The 12,918-nt window shown below is 39.1% G+C and overlaps 1 protein-coding gene across 5 annotated transcripts in view; it reads right to left on the bottom strand.

The window, feature by feature from the left end:
• aop (anterior open) overlaps positions 1–12,918 on the bottom strand; it is a 33,477-nt gene that overhangs the window by 6,023 nt on the left and 14,536 nt on the right. The window contains exon 1 of one of the 5 annotated variants that reach the window (XM_012361287.2): positions 12,677–12,698. The exons of 2 other annotated variants lie outside the window; for them this stretch is intronic. The gene's annotated coding sequence lies outside the window, so the exon portion shown is untranslated. Of the gene's footprint in view, positions 1–2,988; positions 3,131–3,162; positions 4,454–12,676; positions 12,699–12,918 lie in introns of those variants that run through there. 2 more of the 5 variants (XM_012361285.2, XM_012361286.2) reach the window with 2 other exon arrangements.

Raw genomic sequence — 12,918 nt, 5'->3', positions numbered from 1 at the left:
TTCCCGCAAATTCGCCCTTTAATTGTCATCATTTATGACTCCAGATCTATCGCCGTCCGATACTCCAATTAAATCCTTATTCTGTTAGTAAAAGTAAGGCCGATATATATGAGTTTATATCGGTTACTAGGATAAGAGCTACATATCTTACGATCTGTAATAACATTAACTATGCGGAAGATTCCGCAATGGCTCATCGTTACGTTACGCTAAATAAAAAGAATTTAATTAGGATGATAATATAAAGTAGCGTAGCTTCCTCATCCCAGTAATGATACTATTTATATGATAATCACATGTCTATAATCCTTGTACTCGATTAAATATAATTATTAACATACTGGTGCGTAACGCCACGATATTACAACGATTTACTGCGTTTCTATATATATATATATAAAAAAAAAAAAAAAATAGCAGAGGCATAATTTAATGCGTCTCGTGATTTATTATTCGAAATAAGACGTTCGACGACATTCGTTATTATTCAATCATTATAACGCTGTCGTATCAAATTTTAATATCTTCGCTATTTGAATATATCGAAAACAACGATTTACGTCACAAGTGAAAGAGACGTTCTACTTGCAGGCATAAAATATGTTTCTTCACTCTTATCGTTTGTTATCATAATCTAACGATTAAGTTAATATTGTAAATAAAAACAGGAAATAAAGTGAATAAAGGCGATTAAGCTAAATTTTCGTTGACGTAAAGTTGATTTCAAATCTCTTCAAAAATGACGCCGGTTTCTCCACTCGCGCTCTCCTTTTCGTTCGCGATTGGATAAACGGGTTCCGGCACATTTCTAGCAGAATTTCCTTTCGTGTGACACTTTGAAAAATAATCGGAGGAAGCTCTTCGCGGCACAATGTGACGCGGCGCTCACTCGAGAAAAGAGAAAGAGAGAGGAGTGCCCCGAGGGAAGAAGGCAGGAACCTCGGCATGCGAAGGTCGATGTGCCGTTGTCTCACACCAGGAAATCCTGGTCGTCTCTTTGGTCCCCCTTGTCCCCACCCCCCTTAAATACCGCGAGTATGCGAATGGAATTATACTCTGGTGCTCCTTTTGGCAGACATTTTTTTGCCTCAGCTAATTAAAGCGGCTACTTGAAGCAGCATCGTAGATCTATTCGACGATCGTCCTCGCGTAAATTTCCATCGCGCCTGCTTCATGACATTTGTTCTACGCTCTCTTCAACGACCTGTTTGAACGGATATTTAGAAAGTGTTATAATCATCTTTCGAATAATTCACATCAAATCGATTAACTTCATTGTGTGCCACGCGAATATAATTGTTAAATTATTTTCCATCATGGAAATTTTTTTTTTTTTTTATAAAATTTATGAAGAAAATTTGCATAAATATGCAAATTATCGATTTAGAAACTTGAAGATCTGAAGAATAAGATTTCCATTTATTTGCATTTGAATTAAACTTATTTAAATGACAACGATCTCGGCCGAAACAATTTTAACGTATCGGAAACTCTCGAGAGATAAAAAAAGCGACGTGCATTCCACGATTGCGAAGAAGATAATAAGAAAACACTGGATTTTGCGGTTCCGCTTTGCGTGTTTTTCGTGACGTTCTTTCTTGATGCAGCAAAGAAAAGAACCCGGAGACGCTGATTGTTGCACGAATTGGCGGCAGAACCGGCAACGAAAAATCGCAACAGCGAAGCCGCTCGCAATTTCCGGCCTGCGATCGAAGGACAAAGAACACGCACCGGAAGCGTGTTCGATTGCGACGAGATTTCCGCGTCGCCTGTTTCTGCGCAACGTCACGGTGCTTGCGCAATCAATGTTTAAGAACTTGAAGAGCTTCCTTTCATTTTAGGCAATATGAGCCCCTCGATTATTCCGCTCTCTTTAGCGTTATAAATTTGCATGCGATAACTTCAATTATGTGATGCAGACATTAAACAAGATGAAAGAGAACATAAGACATATGCCTGATATCATTTTTGCAGTTATATATAGAAACAAAAGATGGGTTAAATCAACGCATGAATAAAATGAATTCCATATGCTCTCTTTTCTTTCTTCTTGTTTTATTTTCTTTTCATCATTTATTCCTCCTTCTTCGTTCTTTTTCTAATTTTTTTTTCATACAAATTTTTCCCTTTTTTCTTCTCTTATATTTCTCTTTCGTTACTTTCTTTACTTCCTCGTTCTCTTTTTCCATCTAGACTTTCCTGTGACGTGAAATATATGATCACCTTGATTACGACACGTTGTTTACGATCGATCATGCAATTTAACGACCGGGTTTTCCAACGCGAAAAAGCTCTCGGCCGATCATCGTCACAAACTTGTTTACATTGTCGCGAAGCGTCGCATGTCGAATCACTCGGAAGTCGTCATGTAGAAGCAAGTGTGATAATCGTTCGTGTGTAAATAGTGTAGCTCGCTAGTGGCTGTCGCTCGGCAATGCTACGTTGTATCGCGACGGCCACGTGTTTCAAATCGGTCGCGCTGACTCGTAAATATTACTAAAAGAGGACCTCAATTCATTTGATGTTGCGGAAGGCTCTCGGATTGCCTACATATTCATGCCAAATCCCATAGCATGATATTATCAATAATATCACACTGTCGCTTTCGTTTTTTTTTTTTTTTTTAATACTTCGTTATCTCAATAAAGATAAAAATATTAAAAATAATTATTCAACGATCGTGGCGATAATATTTTGGTAAGTTTAATGCAACTGCGAGACAAACAAGATTCGCAAAATCCGAACGTTATTGAAAAATACGTGAAAAATTCAGACGTCGTGTAAATATCGCATGATAAAACTGCATCTTACGCGACGCGAACTTCTGAATTCCACAATATTTACAATTTGTCTGTTATGTTGTTAGACCGGCGGCTTCGTCAGCACTCCGCTGACGAGACACGAATTGAATTTAAATCGAACTAACCGCGAATTGCATGAGGACACGTGTTTCTGAAACGCCGCAATCTGCGTGCAAAGCGCAGTTACCTGGTGACGTGTTCGTCGAAAAACACATTCAGCGGCGGACGTAAAATGCACGGTTTCTTCTCTCGGGGCGACAATTTAATCCCCGTCAGTCAAACACAAGCGCGCGCCTCGGGGCCGTAATCGGTCAGCCAGTGGGCCGGTAAAGGATCCATGATTAGACCCCGTCATATCTACCTGTCTTCTCGTTTCGCTGTCCTGTACGACGATGTGAGACCTACTGCGCTGACCGTCGCCGTCACTGTCGCCGTCATCGTCGTCTCTCTTCGTCGATCGTCACATTCCCCTTAATGTCAGAGGTTCGTTATGCCTTATTCATATCGGTCCGCTAGCACGTACACACAAACGAACGGTTGCGTAACCCGCGCATGAGGAAACGACATGTGCGATTTGTTAAGATTAACACGTATACACGCACGTACACACGTGCCCGTGATATCGCTCAGCTCGTCAGCATTGTTGCACGATCTGAAACGATCCTCTTGTTGTTGACGATGACGATGACTCCGACCGTCTTGCTGTATGCGCATCGGGTGATGAGCGATAAGCACCGGGTGCTTTAGGCGCACGAGTGAGATCATATGTTAAAGAAAACTCAAGCGCATAATTTGGTTGATCCGCGCATCGATGTAACAAATAATATAATAAGTATAAGTATGTGCATATTTATGCAATTGCAGTAATAATAATAAGTTAATTTAATAAATGGAACTGTTTGATTTGTTTACAAGATGTTTATTAAAAGTATCTTATCGATACGAAAAATCTTAAAAATACGAAATCAATAGAAATTTATATCTGCGCAATGAAGTTATTGATTTACTTCGCAACCTTCGCGACAAGTAATCAATTTTCGTAATCAACACAAAAGTGAAAAAATCGATCTATATAAGTTTTTATCTCCGGGATATCTTGTTTAATTTTTTACGAGTACATGCGCGGAATAATGAAGATGAATAAATTCTGCGAACATAAAAGATACCGAACTGTTTTAACGGTATCGAGTGTCAGTGAGAAGTAAGTTGATGATCGAACGCGAGAAGTCATAAGCCTTGGTATATGTAATCACCTCGTTCTGACGATCGACCACCGCCGTTGACGTCTTCGAGAAGGAAAGAGGAACAAGGAAGAAGTAGGCAAGTACACACATCCACACGTACACATGTACAGCGAATACGCAACACACGGATTTAACGTGGTTTCGCAACGTCAGGGGACAAAAAATCAGCGCACGCGCGAATGTAATTCGAGCTTTGACTCGCCTCGTATCGTGCAAAGTGATCGTGTGAGCGACAATTAATGTGCATTAATAATACGATACTGCGCGATAACGATCGCGCGTGCCGATTACACGCTAATCATTCATTAGAACGCATATATCAATAATTTAGTGCGAACGACGCTGGCGTCCGTATGTCACGCTTTTGGAGCGACATAATAGTCGCCGGCAAAAATTGCACGGATTAAACGATTATTAAGAGCGAGTTTAATTGCAAGCGATTATTAACCGAAGAATTGGACTGTAAAAAAGAGAATTCTATGAACGCGAATATCAATGTTGCTGACGGAGAATAACGCAATAAATGTGAATTACGCGAAAAATTAAAAATAGCGACTGGCTATCGATACAATCCGATATTATAGACATCTAAAATGTCAGCGTTATATTAGAAATTATTTTAATAATCTTTTCTTATTTTTCTTTATTTTTATTTCATTAGCAGTTATGTGCCGTAATAGAATTGAAAAAAAAAATCACACGGCAACGATATCTATTCTCTGCTTATCGATTCAATAAAAATAATAAATTTCGTGACATTCGTCCATGTGTGTGCACGCGCGTGCGCGCGCGCGCGCGTGAGTGTCGTGCGACCTCGTATGGGTGCGCGCAAAGCGATGTCTGAAAATACAACCAGGAAGAGGTACGTACCAAGGAGATATGTACACGAGGAATCGCGCGCGCGGTGGGGGGAGGAAGAAGGAAGGTCCTTGGCGCGCGTTCGAACCAGGATTCAAGATTTATCATGTATAACGCTCAAGAACGCGAAGGAGAACCTTATCTCCTCGTCTCTCGGGCGCCCGTCGCGTTTCTTTCTCCTCGCGTCGTATCCTTCCGTGTTTCTCCACTTCCTGTCTCTCTCTTTCTTCCTTCTATTTCCCCGCCTTTCTCTTTCTCGCTCGCTCGCACGCACGCACGCACGCACGTGGACGCTTTATCGGCGGCCCGCGTTCTTTGTCCGTCGACGTGTCGAGGTGTACCACTACCGGCGCGCGAGTGATTAATGCGACTATATACCTGTGTGAGATGTGTAAACTGGCGCGGTAATTAGCGAACATTATAATAGCGACAAGCCGGAACACTTCCCTTTTTTTTCCCCCCCTCTGACAATTTTATGCCCCGCACACATTCAATATCTATTAACATTCCTCCATTATCTTTGCCTTCTTCGTTTCCTTTTCCGATTCACACTTATTACTGCAGCGAAGAAATACATATCCCTTTCCAAGAATTTACTCTTCTATTCTTAGTAGTGCTTATCTTACTTCGAGTTTCTCGTTATTGCCTAAGTACGTATGATTCATTTAAAGTCTATTACTGTCCATTACTAACTTTCTACTACGTTTTCAAGCTTCATAGCTATTTATGCGTACTGGGCATGCCCGCCACACGTTGCGCGTTGTAATATAGGACTTTTAAATGTCAACGTCCATTGTGTTTGCTGTCGTAATCGATCAGTCACTCGCGTTAGATGTTGCTTGCAGATAACAATACGCTTGTTGATAACGTGGCTTCCAGCATCGCCCCGGTTTCATTCGAAATATCTATAGACACTTGCTTTTATGAAATAAATTTATCTATGTCAGACAGCATCAATCAACTCCAAAAACAAGCTAGTGGATTTAATAAATTGCATCTATTTCAATTTCATCTATTTCATTAGCTTCCAATTTCAGAGTTACCTTCGATCGACAAAGAAAGTGTTAATATTAAATATCAATGTATATAAAAATTTGTTGGAAGGCTAAAAAAAAATATTGAGATTTTTATTTCTGTATTTTGTGGAATTACAGAAGACTCATTTCCTCGTGGTTTTCTCGCGGAAACTTCCAATTTCCGCGAAACTGAAATATCGCACTTTTGCAGGCGCGATAATAGGAAGATAAACCGCAATAAGGAAACGCACTCGCAGCACATGACGCGTTACCGATGACGTCATTGACCTAACTTTTAACACGCTCGTATACGATCGTACACAGTAGGAAAGCGTTCCATTTATTCCTTTTTTATACGATCGTAAAGATAATCGAATAATCTTATTCCGTGAGTATCTTCGCTATATTGAGCGCATAAAAAATTGTGGGTTGGTCATCAACGGTCATTTGAACATTCACACGTCGATTAGAATAACTTTTTTGTCGCAAATTACAAGCAAGTATTTTATGTTCAGCCTTGAAGTATTGCTAGATATTTATTCAAGTTTTTTCTTCCAATCTCACCTGCGAGCACCGCTTTTGATTTTTTGAATGTCGATCCTTATAGCGACAGCATGTGACTTCTGAAGGAATGGAACGTATTGTTTTGTAATGAGATATTAACTGCGATTTGACACGAGAATAAGTTCATTAACGCTCACCCACTCCGTTATAATGAGAAACGTGGCATTTCGCCTTATCTTCGTCGATCTTTCCGCACTATCGGCGCACGGCGGTCACGCGGGTGCGCCGCGAGTTACGCGCTGGCTACGTAATCGCGCGTTATGCGTGCCGCACGCGTAAACACGAACCCGGGGAGTGGACTCCGAGCGGCACCGAGATCGGTCGGAGAAAGTCAAGCGACCGAGAAGTGCAACGGAACAAACACGTGGCCGGTACCGGTAGCAGCTTACGCGCAACATTCTCTCCCCCGTCGCTCCTCGCCTCCCGTTCTCTTTCCTCTCTCTTATCGGTCCTCCCTTCGCTTTTGTTACGACGCGACGAGTCGCTCCATAAATATCTGTCTGCGCTTCTCGCGCTGGCATATCTGAGCGTTAATTTTTTCAGAGCTGAAAAGTCCAAGTGAAAAACATCGGAACTGCATCGCGCAGTTAAAATTGCTGAGACATTTTTTGTTAAGAATTTTTGCGAATCTGTTCTATATAAATTAAAAATGATATCTTTATTGTAATTTAATTATTAGAACGTTGCTTCTAATTTGGCAAATAATATATACTTGAAATTTTACTAATCGTAGATAAATAAATTATCCAGAAATTTAATCATTCTATACTAATTACGTAACGGTTCACTAAAGATTAAATGTAACATTTCGTTAAAGCGTAAAATCACGTGTTATTTGTGAAGTTGATTTTCAAAACGCTGATTTAATCAGAAATTGAAAAAAAAAGATATTGCGTCACGTTGTGAATTCGATAATAAGAAACGAGATATTATGACAAATAGCGACATGAAGCTGATTATAGTAAAGAAAGAGACAAACATTAAATTTCGGATGTCCAGAAAATTCAATATGTAATAATTCGTTTCCACTGAAAGTTTACTTCGGCAACTTCCTGGTGCGAACACCGAGTTTACGGCGATCGGGAATACTCGGGTTCACCAACCAGTCCAAGGTCACGCGGAAAACATTCGAACGACTTTTCCTCTCCGTGTTGAATCGAGCAATTCCACCCTCGGAATTTTTGACTTTCGAACTTCGACGCTAATGAACGTTGCGGTGGCATAAATAGCGCTGATTTCTTTCTCTTAAATTTTTATTCCACACCGGATACAGTTAAGGTCATGCGTGGAACGATGCGGTGATAATCAGATACGCCGCCTTCTTTATCTAATCAGAAATCCACTTCCCTGTTATTTTGTAGTACGAAATATTTGAAATATTCAATGATCAGTAACATCTGTCTTTTAAATACATTCGTTACAAGAATGATATTTAAGCAATACACGAAAAATAAATAATACATAAAAGAAAATTAAATTTTTTTGAAAACATTTTTTCAAACGTTTTTTATAGTAGAAGCTAACGTTGTTACTTTTCCTTAACGCTTGCGAACGTAAAGACATGCGCTTCGATAAACTTTACCACGTCCTCCGCAATGTATTTCCAAGTATTTATGCGTTTGACGCACGACAGGTAGCGAGAAACGTGCATTATCGATGAACGTTTATCTCGAGCCCGCGTGCTTCGCACAAAAGAAGGTGACTTAATCGCGGCGCGCGCGTGCGCCGATTTCAAAGCGGAAGTAAATCTTCGTGATCGAAAGATCATGGCTAATCTGCGCAAAGACCTTATCGCGGCTTCCACGTTAGCTCGAACGTGTCATGCCGAAACGAAGAGATATTACGACGCATGATATTATCGAGTCGCTAATCGATCGCAGATAAATCGCAAGATCGTATACTTTTTCTTGGAAATTAACGAGATTATCTTTTATTAAATATAGATAATGACGAAAATTGAACTCTTGCCCAGGTGTGACAAAGTGTGTTTAAAGAATTTAAATTCCTCGATGGAATTTATTTCAATAGAAATATTAATTGGATTCAACACTCGAAGATATTGAAAACCCGCAGCAAAGTTTCTCTCAATTCTTTATTAAGAAAAAATCGATCATGTACTTTTTAAGAAATCTATTAACAGCTGACGCAATATTAGACACCTTCTGTATAAATTTACACCGTAAAACCTTTAAAATTCTGACGTTGTTTTCGGAGAAAATATTACGACAACAGATCGCGCGAGGATTATTTTTCCTTCTTGATTTTTTTGAAACATGCATGCGTAATCGTGCGATATGACGTTCGATTTCAAGCGATTTATCCGGAATTTCGGAGGTCGCGAGAGCGAAAGCGCGCGTCGTACAGGTGCGCAGCCGACGCTTATTTTAACCGATTTATCGTGTTTGTGAGATTCCTTAGCAACCTCGATTTTCCAACGTTTCTTAACAGCAGCGAGAGAGCAACTGTGCTAACAAAAGAGATATCGGTAGCTTCTTCGGTAAATTTCACCTTCCTTCCCGATCGAATACTCCTTAATCTTTCCTTTTATATGCTTCGGCAAACAAAGACGCGCTTGTGTAATCTATCGTCGAAAAAGGTCTTTCACCCTGACTAAAAAAGAGAAATTACTGTCACTGTGTTGAATTATCAAGTTTTTAATCATGTATATTTTGAGAGCTTCTTATATAAGCATTTGAATATATTTCCACGCGTTTAAAGCGTGATTCGGTGATTATTAACATATTTATCAATACCGCGACTATAAAAAATAATTTTATATATAAAAGCATCATATAAATTACTATCAATTTTGATTCTTAGATTTTTCTTCATTCCTATTACCTCGTAGTGCCATATATAAACATTTTTACGCGCTATTTTATTTCGATTTTTCAAACTTCTTCTCTTAATCGCGCCCGTCATACTTCATTATCACTCAGACACAAGTTACGAAATATTCGATAACGCAGCAGTGTTTCACCTGTGCGTATGCACATAATTTTGCTTGCAACGCACATTGACGAGTACGTAGATAAACTTTTATCGGTGAAAAAGATATCGCGTCTCCGGCGGTGGAAAATTGTTTTTATTCCGCGAGCGTTCTCGACGATCAATTTATATGGCGCGATACGCATTTATAATTTTACGATGTTTAAAGAGAATCAAATCAATCCAATTGCATTCTTGTTAGATTCGCTGTTACTTATTATTCGCAATGTACTGCGATTTCAATCGTATAAATAATTCGTTCATAGATTGCCTAGGAGACTTGTGCCAGATTTCTAATAAAATTCCTATCTTATTCTATCAGTAACAGCTACTCGTAACGAAAGATACGCGAAGTGAAATAATAGCGTTTGGAAATTTTTGCAGCGATGCGGCGCCGCTTTTATGACGTTCAGCGATAACCCGGACTGAGTTGCAAAAATCTCGGAGCGTATTGAGATCTTGGAAAAATTGCGATTACGGCGTTCCACGGAATTGAATCGCGTGTGATTGTCTGACCCGACGTGACTTAATTAAATACCATCGTGATGACCAGTGCATATGGAATGATTTGCAATTTGACACTCGGTAATTGGTAAGTATAATATTTTTATTGGTGGCTAAATTTTATAATCACATATTTTTTGTAATTAACTATATCCCTAAAATATAGTTTTAGAAATTGGATGAGAGAGAATATTAATACAATGAAGAATTGCGCGAATAAGAAATTTAAAAATTTTTTAATTTTGTAATTTAAATTACACCTGAAATTTCAGGTTTTTTTAAAAAAAAAATCTGCTAAATTTATATTGCGCAGTGTATTATGTATGTATGCCCAATATAGCAATTATTAAATTATCGAAGATTAATATTTGCAGTTTCGCCGGTTGTTCAGCTGTACGGAATAATGCGCCAGTTTTCAAACAATATTGAGTAAATAAAACTTGAGTAAATAAAAATTGTCACAAACGCGAAGATATCGGTTGCTGCAAAAAGTCAAATATTTTCTTTCTACTGTCGATAAGACGCGCTTTATTACGAATCTTTCATAAATGGATAATAAAAACGAGAAAAATCGAGGTCGATTATTAGCTCACCTTATCTCGTAAGATATGCAGAACTTATGAAATTTCTTAGGTAATCCGAGAAATTTCTAGAATGTATTTTTATCTACGAGTCGACTTCTCTCATAAGATCTTTAATATAAAAAATTAAAGAACTCTGGCAAATTAAGAACCAGAAATGTTAATTAATGAAGCAAGTCTTCTCTCTCATCCAATTTCAAAAACTATATTTTACGGATACAGTTAATTACAAAAAATATATGATTATAAAATTTAGCCACCAATAAAAATAATAAAAATTAAAAAATTGGGAGAAATGATGACATTTAATTAGATTTGTTTGATTGCTGCAAAAAATCAATTTCAAATTTAATTAAAAAATATTTCTGTCGCATTAATCGTAAAATATGCAAAACAATATATAAATTTACTAATTGAATGTGAGTCAATCCACACACACAAACATGCACACATATTAAGGATCCTATACTAAAATAAAATCTTCATACCTTTAACAAAACTTTCTTAAATCCCGATAAAATTTCTCTAAAAGGCAGAAAGTTTCTTAAAATTTTTAAAGGTTTTTTTTAATAGTAAATATCTTTACTTATTTGCGTTTACATTACACCTTTTTCTTTCTTCACTCCCATCTCCAAAACATCATAGCTGTCGCCCTAACGATCAAATCTCAACGGCATGAAAGCGTGGACGTAGCTTAACCATGTGGGCTGCGCGTTCGACCGATAAAACGACTCGACTCGACTCGACGACGTGTCAGTGACCCTCTCTCGTCCACCCTTCCCCCCTGCCTCTTTCTCCTTCTTTCCTCCGCGCCCTCAACACTCACCGCCTTCGCTCCCGATTCCGTTTCTTCCTCTTTACTCCTACTGATAGTTTCAAGGCACCTGCCTGCCAATGTCGACATATTAAGCATAGTTTACCTTCTAAAAAAATCATTGGAACGGTCATCGAATAGACCGTTGCAAGTAAAAAGTGATCATTTTTCAACTGAGATAAGCAAACAATATATCTTTTAACTTATTCTTTTCATTTTAATTAAGTAAATATTTGAAATTTTTCTTCAAAAACTAGCTGAAGGGAAATTCTCTAAGGAGAGAAGACCAAGCGCCACAACCATGTATTTGTAATACAATTTTTCTGTCAGGTTGAAATGGTATTCCAAGATGAGAAATGCGATCAAGTTTAAATCTCGATTTCCTTCCTAGTTATCGCATGCGCCACGCCGACCGCGATAAATTGTGATGCAATTACGCACAATCGCCAGCAGGTATATAAAATTATATGCTGGCGATTACACTATAACACCTGTTGACGATTTCGCACACGTCTCCATAAGCTGCATTTCGCTACGCACGACCGACGATTTCGAAAGATGATACTCGCATGTGTAATTTACGCGTGTCTACTTTGAACGCTGATTTATGTTCATTTTATATCGATTTCATAATTTTTTTTATGATTATCAAAATTGAAATTTTAGAAATTCGATGTAATGATAAAAGAATCTATAAATTGGTCTCAAATCTATTTTTAAAAAAGTAACTATAGTTCCACGACACCGGCATCGCGTGCACATCGCGCGAATTCAAAACTTGTCGGATTGTACGAGATGAATGTCGCTGCAAATTTATTTTATGAACATACATAATTATTGGAACTCTATCGCTTGACGTTATTTGATTACCCTCATTTCTTTGCCGGTCATAAAAATGCGCATGAAGAAACGCTGCGCCTGTATCTTGCATCTCGTCCGAGACGGAAGCAATCGCGCTTTCAAGCGAGTGCGCAGCTCGTTTCGAAGATCTCGAGACAGATACGAACTGGATCCGACGTCGCCTCAAGCGGTGTTCCACATGTTATGTTTCGCCGCCGGCGACGAACGTAACACGCTCGTGAAAACGCCAATTGAAAAATTTAGCGCAACCGTATCGGCGCGCGTGTAGCAATTATTCTCAAAAGTAGCGCTCGAATTCTCATCGCTGCTCGACCGCTCGGAAAATATCTAAACGACTCGTATATCTCGCGACAAATTTTTTTCAATAACCTCCTGTTGCCAAATCCGTGCATATCCCCTCGAGTGTTTCGGATTATTGTGGATTTATCGCGCGAGTTGCACCCACCTGCAGTTACACCGAAGTGGTTTATCGGGAATGCTTGGGCAGCCAGCTGCAACGAGAAATCGACAACCTGTTACGCGCCTTCTAGATAGCCCTGCTCGGCTGAGAGCCCCTGGCGGCCACAAAGAGAGCAGCGTAAAGGTCTCCGATGCACGTGCATACAAGTAACGCCGACCGGAAGTCGATAAAAAGCGCGGTTCACCCTCGTCACTCGGCACCAGCTTCTCGTCATGGGAAACAGCCTC

The sequence above is a fragment of the Linepithema humile genome, chromosome 3 (genome assembly GCF_040581485.1).
Source record: "Linepithema humile isolate Giens D197 chromosome 3, Lhum_UNIL_v1.0, whole genome shotgun sequence".
NCBI classification, from domain to species: Eukaryota; Metazoa; Arthropoda; class Insecta; order Hymenoptera; family Formicidae; genus Linepithema; species Linepithema humile.
The sequence above is the reverse complement of the archived record's forward strand: the minus strand, read 5'-3'. Positions and strand labels throughout refer to the sequence as shown.